Source organism: Oncorhynchus kisutch, linkage group LG10 (genome assembly GCF_002021735.2).
Source record: "Oncorhynchus kisutch isolate 150728-3 linkage group LG10, Okis_V2, whole genome shotgun sequence".
NCBI lineage: Eukaryota > Metazoa > Chordata > Actinopteri > Salmoniformes > Salmonidae > Oncorhynchus > Oncorhynchus kisutch.
The window spans coordinates 16,848,844-16,861,749 of record NC_034183.2 but is presented as its reverse complement, the minus strand read 5'-3'; the positions used below and the strand labels follow the sequence as shown (position 1 = coordinate 16,861,749).

The 12,906-nt window shown below is 40.4% G+C and overlaps 1 protein-coding gene across 1 annotated transcript in view; it reads left to right on the top strand.

Moving 5' to 3' along the window:
• The first annotated feature begins 552 nt into the window (after positions 1-552).
• shisal1a (shisa like 1a) overlaps positions 553-12,906 on the top strand; it is a 42,944-nt gene continuing 30,590 nt past the window's right edge. Inside the window, exon 1 of the mRNA XM_020492437.2 lies at positions 553-908. The gene's annotated coding sequence lies outside the window, so the exon portion shown is untranslated. The remainder of the gene's footprint in view (positions 909-12,906) is intronic.

The window sequence follows — 12,906 nt, the reverse complement described above, 5'->3', positions numbered from 1 at the left end:
CATTTTATACTGAGCCGTTGACAGGACTTTAAAACATAATACCGCATTCATGACTACCTCGTTTGGTGGATATAAAAGTAAAGGCTTTGTTACTGGCAATATCTTTCTGATATAAATAAAAGGCAGGAAAAAGAAGACGGCATGCCAAAGTTGGCGGGTTTTTGTCTTGGTATGAATGGGATAAGAGACAGAGGCAGCGGTGACAGCAGCTGACCCTGTGGCTTCTGTTTCAGACAACATGTGAGGAATCCCATAACTCGCACACTGAAACACACGCACAAAAGCAAGGAAACACACACGCAAAGCAAGACAGAAGCCCCGTTTATACCTGGTGCTAACATGCGTGCAGTGTCTGGAAAATGTCCACATTCGATTTCACCCACATTTTCAGACAGGTGTAGATGATTAAAATACGCATTGTGAACTTATTATGATCCCGATTTCACAAGTGTAAACAGACTAGATCAAGAAAAGATCAGGATGAAGAACGCATGTAAGTGTCAGGTATAAACGGGGCTAAAGAGTCACCCTAGTGTGAACACTGCTTGCTACACTCCTCTCTCTTACTCGCTCGCCACTAGCTCTCTCACTCACTCACTCACGCAGTATCGCTTCATCTCTCTAGCTCTCTTCCTCTCTCTCTCTCTCTCTCTCTCTCTCTCTCTCTCACACACACTCTATCGCTGAGCTCTAACCGGTTGGATACAGTGCAGAGGACTTGAGGAGAGTGCTCTTTTCTTCTTTGGCATTTCCTTCCTGCCTCTCTCCCTCACGCGCTGTTGATTTAGATCATGTCCTTAGGGTGAGGATGTATTTGTGTCAAGCTGCAACAAAGGAAGAGTAAACAAAGAGTAAACATTTACTGAACGGAGGAACGGGAAAGACCCTCCTTTATAGGCTCAACAAAGGTGAGTTGAAAAACTGGTCTTATAACTAGTAGTTCTCTCTTTCTCTCTTTCTGCTCTGTGTGGACCTCTTCTTTTCACTATAAAAGTGTGTATTGCCATAGTCGTGCAGGAAGACACACATGAGCTTGTATGGTTTTGTGTGATAGTTTATTATAATAATAATATTAATCATATATTCTGATTGAATAGCACTATTCATTATATAAAGAAATCTCAAAGAACTGTAAAGTAAACCACAACACAAAGCAAGCAATTTAAAAACAACATCATCATGTTGAGTAGATCTACAGTCAAGAGACTGAAGGATGAGAAAGTTCACACTTACTACGTCAAACGACACACTGTTTTCATCGTTGAGGGATGCCTGCCTCTTTGGTTGTGAGGACTGAGGAGAGAAGTTACACTCTGGGTTGGGTTGTAAACATGGTGTGCTCTCTTATTGTCTGATATCCAGGTGGAGTGTTTTCTCTCTACCATGGTAGCAGAGTGAGCTCAGTGTAAGAAAGGCGAGGGCAGCAAGTTCTGTCTCTCAGCTCTCCCTTTACATGTGAGGCAATTAAGGCAGATTGGTAGTGGCTGTCGGTGGGTAAGGTGGAATCAGGCGCGTGGAGGTGCGTTGAGAGGATTTAGAGAGGAGAGGGACAATCCCTTTGTACATCACAAAAAGCCGTCTTCTCACTGACTAATGATTTAGAATTCACTAAAGAAATTCGTTTAAAAAAACATTGGGCATACACTGGTTGAATAGATGTTGTTTCCACGTCATTTTAATGAAATTGCACTGAGCCAACGTGGAATAGACGTTGAATTGATGTCTGTGCCCTGTGGGTTGCAAGTTTTTGTAGAGGTAAACGTGGCCAGAGGCATCTTGTGTGTGCATGTCTGTGCGTGCATGTGTGCATGTCTGTGATTGTGTCTGCGTACAGTGGCCTTTGGAGTATTTTGAGGTAATGTGTCCATTAGGGCTAATGCACACAGTGCTGAGCCTTCACATTTAATGACTGCAAACTGGGAAATGATTCAGGCATGGCACTGAGAGCATGTAACATATTCCCTCTTGCATTTTAGTTGATGGATGCATTTCAGCATGCTTACAGGGTGGCTTTACACAGTTGCTCGCCTGTGGGTCCTTCTCTGAGAACACTGTTCTCTGACGTAGGGAAAGTGATTTAGTGAATGGAAAAGTTTACATTAAATGCTCTGAGGGGGTCCGTGTTGTAAGTGATTATGAATTCACTTGTTTTAATTAAACAAGGGAGAAGATATATAGGAACACACACTCGGTTGGAACATGGGGCAGTTTATAAACATACCCAAATTAAACTGCCTATTTCTCAGGCCCAGAATCTAGAATATGCACATAATTGTCAGATAGAAAACACTCTAAAGTTTCCAAAACTGTCAAAATATTGTCTGTGAGTATAACAGAACTGATGTTGCAGGCAAAAACCTGAGGAAAATCCAACAAGGAAGTGCCTAAGAGAAACGAATCTCCCTGTTGCATTGCATGCCTTCCCTCCATTTAAAGGGATATCAACCAGATTCCTTTCTCTATGGCTTCCACATGGTGTGAACAGTCTTTAGACATAGTTTCAGGCTTTTATTCTGAAAAATGAGCGAGAAGGATCACATCGCGTCAGTGGATGGCTGGGAGCTAGCAGAGTTTTGCATGTGCAACAACTTGGAGCACACATTTTCTCTCTCTCTCCTATTGAAAAAGCTACGGTCCGGTTGAAATATTATTGATTATTTATTGTAAAAACAACCTGAGGATTGATTATAAAAAACGTTTGACATGTTTCTACGAACTTTACGGATACTATTTGGAATTTTCGTCTGCCCCGTCGTGACCGCTCGAGCCTGTGGATATCTGAACAAAACGCACCAACCAAATGGAGGTATTTTGGATATAAAAAATAATCTTTATGGAACAAAAGGAACATTTATTGTGTCTCGTGAGTGCAAACATCCGAAGATCATCAAAGGTAAGCGATTCATTTTATTGCTTTTCTGACTTTCGTGACCAATCTACTTTGCTGCTAGCTGTTTGTAATGTTTTGTCTGCTGAAAGATGTCCTAACATAAACGCTTGGATAGCTTTTGCTGTTAAGCTTTTTTGAAATTTGACACGCCAGGTGGATTAACAACAAGCTAAGCTGTGTTTTGCTATTTTGCACTTGTGATGTCATGAAAATTAAATATTTTAGGTAATTTAATTTGAATTTTTCGCTCTGCAATTCAGCGGATGTTGATGAAAATGATCCCGCTAATGGGATGGGTGTGCCAAGAAGTTTTTAAGATGAGGGAGGAAGATTTTTTTTTTATGAGCTTTGCCTTATTTCTGTTACAGCATATTGGGTGACTGTCATTCATATTCCATTCACCCAGTTCAATGTAACATTGATAGAATTATGCTACTGCATCAAATTTCCCCTGTACCCATCATGAGGTTGCTACAACCTAGCCTATGAATTAAAGTTTACATCGCAGGTGCACAGGTCGAGAATTTTGAGTAATCAAGGTGACAGACAGTGACACATTCAATACTGCCTTGCAAACTCTTGCCTGCATCTAGCTGATCTAGGGTGTAATAATTAGTCCAACAGTTGCAAATGAGAGTTTCCATTGGACAAATTCAGGTATGTTTATCCCCGTTTCATTCCATTTGCTTCCATTTAAGAACAGTTTTTCAACAGTATCTGCAGAATGAAAAATAAAATGCAGAATAGGTGGCAGTAGACAGCGCCAGCAGTAGATCCAGCAGATGTACTTCTCAGGCTTTAACATGAAAGAACTGGAGGAAGTAGGTCTGATAAAGGCTAAAAAAAGCTTGGAGTGTCATGACTCTGTTAATGTCTCACAGGCTGTCACACGTCTAACCCTGTCTGTCTGGGCAGCTGTTGAGCCCTACAAGGGTAGGTGTCAATTAAAAGCACTCAACATAGCCTCAATCCAATAGGGCTATATCAACAAATGTCTTTCATTTGACATTTTAGTCATTTAGCAGACACTCTTATATGCAGCAACTTACAGTTAATACATTAATCTTAAGATAGCTAGGTGAGACAACCACTTATCCCCTATCAGCAAAGAAAAGTGAAAGGTTTATTTAATTGTATAAGCTTTTTATGGTGGGGGGATAAGACTGAGATGTCTTATTTAAGATAACACAGACAGGTTATCAGCAGGCCAAGTCTACAAACAAACCATTTAGATTGTTAGCTAAGAAAAAAACTGTCAATGACTTTTAATAAACATCTGTAGTTGAAATTCGCAGAATACCATATAGAATATCAGTCTTATCAAGTTGTCTCTGCATAAAGTTCATACGGAGTTCCCCATTTCAGGGCTGGGTCTATGAGTCTCTCTCTCTGTCTCTGTTTCTCTCTGTGTGACTGACGGAACCAGGCAGGCAGCCTCAGTTCATATACAGCAGTCGGTTCCTTGACATTGCCTTTGATGCTCCCCCGTATCCAATTCCACTCAACAGATGATCATCTCTAGCAGGAACCTAGCAGGAATATATGTATAATAGACTCTCATCTCATCAGCTGTATTGTGTATCCTCTGTGTCTGTGGGCCCGCGGGGCCTTGTATTTAAAACCATTAGACGCCAGACGCAGTAAGCTAGCGGTCTACCCTGTTACACTGTCAAGTGTAATATCTGATACTAGGAATAGAGAACTCTATGCATTCAGACACCGTTTACTGCTGTGTATTACCGTGTCTGCTCAATGGATAAAACAGTGCAAATTAAAAGCTTGTCGTTGTTGTTTACTCCATATAAAACCACATTCCATTAATCCATTAAATGCATTAATTAAACTGAAATGTCAATAGTGTTGATTTGCTTGTAGTCACCCTTCACTACAATGTCATTCCATCAGTATACACATTAACATTATTTGTGGGTGGTTGCTTTGTCACCCAATACGAGGGTAGAGTCTCTCTCTCTCTCTCTCTCTCTCTCTCTCTCTCTCTCTCTCTCTCTCTCTCTCTCTCTCTCTCTCTCTCTCTCTCTCTCTCTCTCTCTCTCTCTCTCTCTCTCTCTCTCTCTCTCTCTCTCTCTCTCTCTCTCTCTCTCTCTCTCTCTCTCTCTCTCTCTCTCTCTCTCTCTCGTTGTGTATTTAAGCCTTGCTGAAATGAGAAGCAGGAATAATAAAATAAAGAACATGATGTTGAAATTCAGAGACATTTTCACCCACTGGCAGTTTTGAATACTAATGTGCTGTGTGCTTCTGTGTTAATGCTCTGTGTACAGAAGTGCATCTTTGGGTCAACAGAACATGATTCACATTTTTAAATCCTATACTACCTGGCTATGGAAGTATTGACCTATTGATAAACAAGATTTAGAATTACAATAATGGCTGCACTTTGCTAAATGGCGCATATAAACTGTGCTAATATTGGTACTATTGAAGCCTTCTCTGCATTTTAACACAATCAGACCGAGAAAGCAATTAATCTGTGATGCCATGGAATCAGCATGACACTCACCATGCTCCTACCATTGGCAAAATGTCTTGATTCATACTACAAAAAACTGTATGGATCCACAGGAGCAGGAACTCAATGTTCTGAAAAGCCCGATGTCTGAATCATACTGTAATGAATGGCTCAGCTCCCCGTCGTCAATACTCATTACTTGCTCTACCTGCCTGTGACCAATTGCTTGACTAGTGGATCTGGCCTTTGACAGACCAGTGTCACAGTACACCCTATACCTGTATTAGAAAACAGATAATGACAGCTCAGTAAGGAGGGGAGAGTGAGAAGGCAGGGGTGTGTCTGTCCATATAATAGACTTAAGGTTCACTGACCTATGCTCAGCCAGTAGGTGTATACAGAGGCGAATGCCACCAGATCGAATGAAAAGTGAATGAGGGAGGAATGTCAATGTCTGACACGTGCTGTTCGTGATTACAGGTGAATGTGTTAGCATTACGGCATGAAGTCCCCCTAGCTGCCTCTTTGTCTCAACTTGACCAAGCGTCAGGACAGGATGAACTTTTCACCCCAGATAAAAGGATAATGTCAAAGCTTTGCCTCTCTAGTGTCTGACCACATGCAATGTGACAGCCAGGTGACCGAAGGGAATATGTGACCTCACCTCACGTCCACCATCAAAGGTGCCAGCTCATTCCCAAGAATATCATTATCTATATTGGAGAAAATGGACTGACCTCTAAGTCAACATCACTCAGAACACGAGTAGTAATATCCAAGGTTTGGGTTTAAACAAACCATGAGAGAGTGGATGCAATTACCACCCATAACTCACTGTCCTTGCTCAGAGGGACAACATTTCTCTCATCATTTGTTCATTGATGTTCAGTGGTAACATAATCTTTTTACCCAAGCTGTTCATATCTGCAGTTTAGATTCCAATGCATGAGGCATGTTCAGGACTTCCCCCTATTCCCTCTAAGTGTCCGTTGACTGTCGACAGAGAGACTCACCAGAGCAGTGGGACTGGAACGATAGATTGGTATATAGTTCTCAGGGTTAAAAGTGGAGCAAGGTGTACTTTCCTTCTTTGACAATGTTCTCATCTCCATGTGGTCTGGTGTGAACGTACACTGACAGACAGGATGGCACAGGGACACAGGGAACCACAGATAAAAATTAAATAAAAAGGTGCATCTGTAAGAGAGTCGATTTTTGTCTCTTTCTGATCCAGATCCACTGATGTATGTGGCAGCTGCTTTTCATAATCAAATTATATTCATGGAAAACTGCACAAAATTACACTGAGAAGTCTGTGCATTAAACAGAACATGTGATATTTCTGCCGTAGTAATGTCTGTAGTAATGACTGTAGTTGTGTGTATTGGCCTTGTTGTCTGGGATAAAGATCGAGGGAATGTGATTCATTATAAGATCTGTTTTTTTTATGACTCCTGATATCTGGAACAGACAGTATTATAATGAGCCATCTTCCCCACCGTTAATAATAGTAATATGAATAATAATACGAATAATTTGGTGGGTGCTTATATTTGTCCTATTTCGCACATTTACAAGTGTGAATTAATATGCATGTGTGAATTGGAAATGTGTTTTTTGCATATCCCAACTCCCCCTGATACACCTTCAGAGCGTTATCATCCATAATTGTTGCAGAATCCAGTTAGTTTCACACTGAAGTTAAGAAATGCTTTAATTGTTCTTAAAGAAAGTTGAAGATCACTTACTGCATTTCTATACAATTTAAAAACTCAAAAATACTGTCGGAGAACAGCAAAAAAAATATCTAAAATTGCCACAAACCCTTAGCCTATTAGCTAAACAGTTAACCGCTACACAGTAAGTCACATTAACTGGGATCACAAACCCTTAACCTATTAGCTAAACAGTTAACCGCTACACAGTAAGTCACATTAACTGGGATCACAAACCCTTAGCCTATTAGCTAAACAGTTAACCGCTACACAGTAAGTCACATTAACTGGGATCACAAACCCTTAGCCTATTAGCTAAACAGTTAACCGCTACACAGTAAGTCACATTAACTGGGATCACAAACCCTTAGCCTATTAGCTAAACAGTTAACCACTACACAGTAAGTCACATTAACTGGGATCACAAACCCTTAGCCTATTAGCTAAACAGTTAACCGCTACACAGTAAGTCACATTAACTGGGATCACAAACCCTTAGCCTATTAGCTAAACAGTTAACCGCTACACAGTAAGTCACATTAACTGGGATCACAAACCCTTAGCCTATTAGCTAAACAGTTAACCGCTACACAGTAAGTCACATTAACTGGGATCACAAACCCTTAGCCTATTAGCTAAACCGTTAACCGCTACACAGTAAGTCACATTAACTGGGATCACAAACCCTTAGCCTATTAGCTAAACAGTTAACCGCTACACGGTAAGTCACATTAACTGGGATCACAAACCCTTAGCCTATTAGCTAAACAGTTAACCGCTACACGGTAAGTCACATTAACTGGGATCACAAACCCTTAGCCTATTAGCTAAACAGTTAACCGCTACACGGTAAGTCACATTAACTGGGATCACAAACCCTTAGCCTATTAGCTAAACAGTTAACCGCTACACAGTAAGTCACATTAACTGGGATCACAAACCCTTAGCCTATTAGCTAAACAGTTAACCGCTACACAGTAAGTCACATTAACTGGGATCACAAACCCTTAGCCTATTAGCTAAACAGTTAACCGCTACACAGTAAGTCACATTAACTGGGATCACAAACCCTTAGCCTATTAGCTAAACAGTTAACCGCTACACAGTAAGTCACATTAACTGGGATCACAAACCCTTAGCCTATTAGCTAAACAGTTAACCGCTACACAGTAAGTCACATTAACTGGGATCACAAACCCTTAGCCTATTAGCTAAACAGTTAACCGCTACACAGTAAGTCACATTAACTGGGATCACAAACCCTTAGCCTTTTAGCCAAACAGTTAACCGCTACACAGTAAGTCACATTAACTGGGATCACAAACCCTTAGCCTATTAGCTAAACAGTTAACCGCTACACAGTAAGTCACATTAACTGGGATCACAAACCCTTAGCCTATTAGCTAAACAGTTAACCGCTACACAGTAAGTCACATTAACTGGGATCACAAACCCTTAGCCTATTAGCTAAACAGTTAACCGCTACACAGTAAGTCACATTAACTGGGATCACAAACCCTTAGCCTATTAGCTAAACAGTTAACCGCTACACAGTAAGTCACATTAACTGGGATCACAAACCCTTAGCCTATTAGCTAAACAGTTAACCGCTACACAGTAAGTCACATTAACTGGGATCACAAACCCTTAGCCTATTAGCTAAACAGTTAACCGCTACACAGTAAGTCACATTAACTGGGATCACAAACCCTTAGCCTATTAGCTAAACAGTTAACCGCTACACAGTAAGTCACATTAACTGGGATCACAAACCCTTAGCCTATTAGCTAAACAGTTAACCGCTACAAAGTAAGTCACATTAACTGGGATCACAAACCCTTAGCCTATTAGCTAAACAGTTAACCGCTACACAGTAAGTCACATTAACTGGGATCACAAACCCTTAGCCTATTAGCTAAACAGTTAACCGCTACACAGTAAGTCACATTAACTGGGATCACAAACCCTTAGCCTATTAGCTAAACAGTTCACCGCTACACAGTAAGTCACATTAACTGGGATCACAAACCCTTAGCCTATTAGCTAAACAGTTAACCGCTACACAGTAAGTCACATTAACTGGGATCACAAACCCTTAGCCTATTAGCTAAACAGTTAACCGCTACACAGTAAGTCACATTAACTGGGATCACAAACCCTTAGCCTATTAGCTAAACAGTTAACCGCTACACAGTAAGTCACATTAACTGGGATCACAAACCCTTAGCCTATTAGCTAAACAGTTAACCGCTACAAAGTAAGTCACATTAACTGGGATCACAAACCCTTAGCCTATTAGCTAAACAGTTAACCGCTACACAGTAAGTCACATTAACTGGGATCACAAACCCTTAGCCTATTAGCTAAACAGTTCACCGCTACACAGTAAGTCACATTAACTGGGATCACAAACCCTTAGCCTATTAGCTAAACAGTTAACCGCTACACAGTAAGTCACATTAACTGGGATCACAAACCCTTAGCCTATTAGCTAAACAGTTAACCGCTACACAGTAAGTCACATTAACTGGGATCACAAACCCTTAGCCTATTAGCTAAACAGTTCACCGCTACACAGTAAGTCACATTAACTGGGATCACAAACTACAATTGTATACGAACAGATGGATCTGTTAGCAGAAAAAATATTTTTAATAACACTTTAAAAATATGTATTTTTTAAGTACATCCTGCAATTCTACACATTTTGCCGTGACTTATGCTATGTTAATATGATATCTGAGTGAGAGTAACTAACAACATCAATGGGGGCCCCATGGTGGTCAGGGCCCCTGAGCACGTGCCCTGCATGCCCAGGTCGGTAATTCAGCCATGATTACTAGAAGTTTAGATAGCTGTCTAGACTCATTTACCAATCAAAAATAGTGTAACTGACATGGGCTAATTGAGTGACTGTCAGTGTGTGACATATAACAAGAGGAAAACTGCTGATGCACAACCAAGTTTCGAAATTGCACCTCGTGTATTCTACTATTTCAATCAACCATATTCACAAAATGTTAATGTAATGAGATTTCAGATTTTACCTCACAACGATGAGATCTCATACCCATTTTGTATAAAATCCTGCAAAAAGTAATCACAATGGAATTCAGCTAATATCTAAGTGCCTCGTGCCGGGCTCTCCAACCATGTTCGTGGAGAGCTACCATCCTGTAGGTTTTCACTCCAACCCCAGTTGTATCTAACCGGATTCAGCTTATCAACTAGTTAATTATTGAAATCAGGTACGCTAGATTACAGTTGGAGCAACAGTAGCTCTCCAGGAACAGGGTTGGAGAGCCAAGTGTATATTTCAAATAATATTTTGAGAAGGGACAGAATTTTAGTTAAAATGATATCGATTTTTTTTTAGAGAGCATGCCAGAATGGAATGGGTCAGTGTGCTTCATCACTGTAGCATGATGAACTACAGTATCTATAATGCTCTGTAAGTACAGTGCCTTGCGAAAGTATTCGGCCCCCTTGAACTTTGCGACCTTTTGCCACATTTCAGGCTTCAAACATAAAGATATAAAACTGTATTTTTTTGTGAAGAATCAACAACAAGTGGGACACAATCATGAAGTGGAACAACATTTATTGGATATTTCAAACTTTTTTAACAAATCAAAAACTGAAAAATTGGGCGTGCAAAATTATTCAGCCCCTTTACTTTCAGTGCAGCAAACTCTCTCCAGAAGTTCAGTGAGGATCTCTGAATGATCCAATGTTGACCTAAATGACTAATGATGATAAATACAATCCACCTGTGTGTAATCAAGTCTCCGTATAAATGCACCTGCACTGTGATAGTCTCAGAGGTCCGTTAAAAGCGCAGAGAGCATCATGAAGAACAAGGAACACACCAGGCAGGTCCGAGATACTGTTGTGAAGAAGTTTAAAGCCGGATTTGGATACAAAAAGATTTCCCAAGCTTAAACATCCCAAGGAGCACTGTGCAAGCAATAATATTGAAATGGAAGGAGTATCAGACCACTGCAAATCTACCAAGACCTGGCCGTCCCTCTAAACTTTCAGCTCATACAAGGAGAAGACTGATCAGAGATGCAGCCAAGAGGCCCATGATCACTCTGGATGAACTGCAGAGATCTACAGCTGAGGTGGGAGACTCTGTCCATAGGACAACAATCAGTCGTATATTGCACAAATCTGGCCTTTATGGAAGAGTGGCAAGAAGAAAGCCATTTCTTAAAGATATCCATAAAAAGTGTTGTTTAAAGTTTGCCACAAGCCACCTGGGAGACACACCAAACATGTGGAAGAAGGTGCTCTGGTCAGATGAAACCAAAATGGAACTTTTTGGCAACAATGAAAAACGTTATGTTTGGCGTAAAAGCAACACAGCTCATTACCCTGACCACACCATCCCCACTGTCAAACATGGTGGTGGCAGCATCATGGTTTGGGCCTGCTTTTCTTCAGCAGGGACAGGGAAGATGGTTAAAATTGATGGGAAGATGGATGGAGCCAAATACAGGACCATTCTCGAAGAAAACTGATGGAGTCTGCATAAGACCTGAGACTGGGACGGAGATTTGTCTTCCAACAAGACAATGATCCAAAACATAAAGCAAAATCTACAATGGAATGGTTCAAAAATAAACATATCCAGGTGTTAGAATGGCCAAGTCAATGTCCAGACCTGAATCCAATCGAGAATCTGTGGAAAGAACTGAAAACTGCTGTTCACAAATGCTCTCCATCCAACCTCACTGAGCTCGAGCTGTTTTGCAAGGAGGAATGGGAAAAAATGTCAGTCTCTCGATGTGCAAAACTGATAGAGACACCCCAAGCGACTTACAGCTGTAATCGCAGCAAAAGGTGGCGCTACAAAGTATTAATTAAGGGGGCTGAATAATTTTGCACGCCCAATTTTTTCAGGTTTTGATTTGTTAAAAAAGTTTGAAATATCCAATAAATGTCGTTCCACTTCATGATTGTTTCCCACTTGTTGTTGATTCTTCACAAAAAAATACAGTTTTATATCTTTATGTTTGAAGCCTGAAATGTGGCAAAAGGTCGCAAAGTTCAAGGGGGCCGAATACTTTCGCAAGGCACTGTATATCCGGTTTATCTTACGAAATACGTTCCTAAAGCTAACACTATGTCGTCCCATCTTCTTATTAATATATGATGTCAGAAGTGTTTTTGAAATCCCAGTACGTTACTTTTCTATAAAGTTCCATCACCTCACCTTGACTGAGAAGGTGAACTACAGTGCCTTCAGAAAGTTATCATATCCCTTTTTCCACATTTTGTTGTCTTACAGCCTGAATTTGAAATGGATTAAATGCATCTTTTTGAAATATTTGCCTACACACAGTACCCCATGTTAAAGTGGAATTATGTTGTTCAATGTATTTTTTTTATTTTTACAAATGAATAAAAAATTTAAAGCTGAAATATCTTCAGTCAATAAGTATTCAACCCCTTTGTTATGGCAAGCCTAACTAGGTTCAGGAGACAACATGTGTTTAATAAGTCACATAAGTTGCATGAAATCACTGTCTGCAATAATAGTGTTTAACATGATTTTTGAATGACTACCTCATCTCTGTACCCCACATATACAATTATCTGTAAGGTTCCTCAGTTGAGCAGTGAATTTCAAACACAGATTCAACCACAAAGACCAGGGAGGTTTTCCAATGCCTCACAAAGAAGGGCACCTATTGGAAGATGGGTAAAAAACAAACATTGAATATCCCTTTGAGTATGGTGAAGTTATTAATTACACGTGGATGGTGTATCAATATACCCAGTCACTACAAAGAAACAGGCGTCCTTCCTAACTCAGTTGCAGGAGAGTA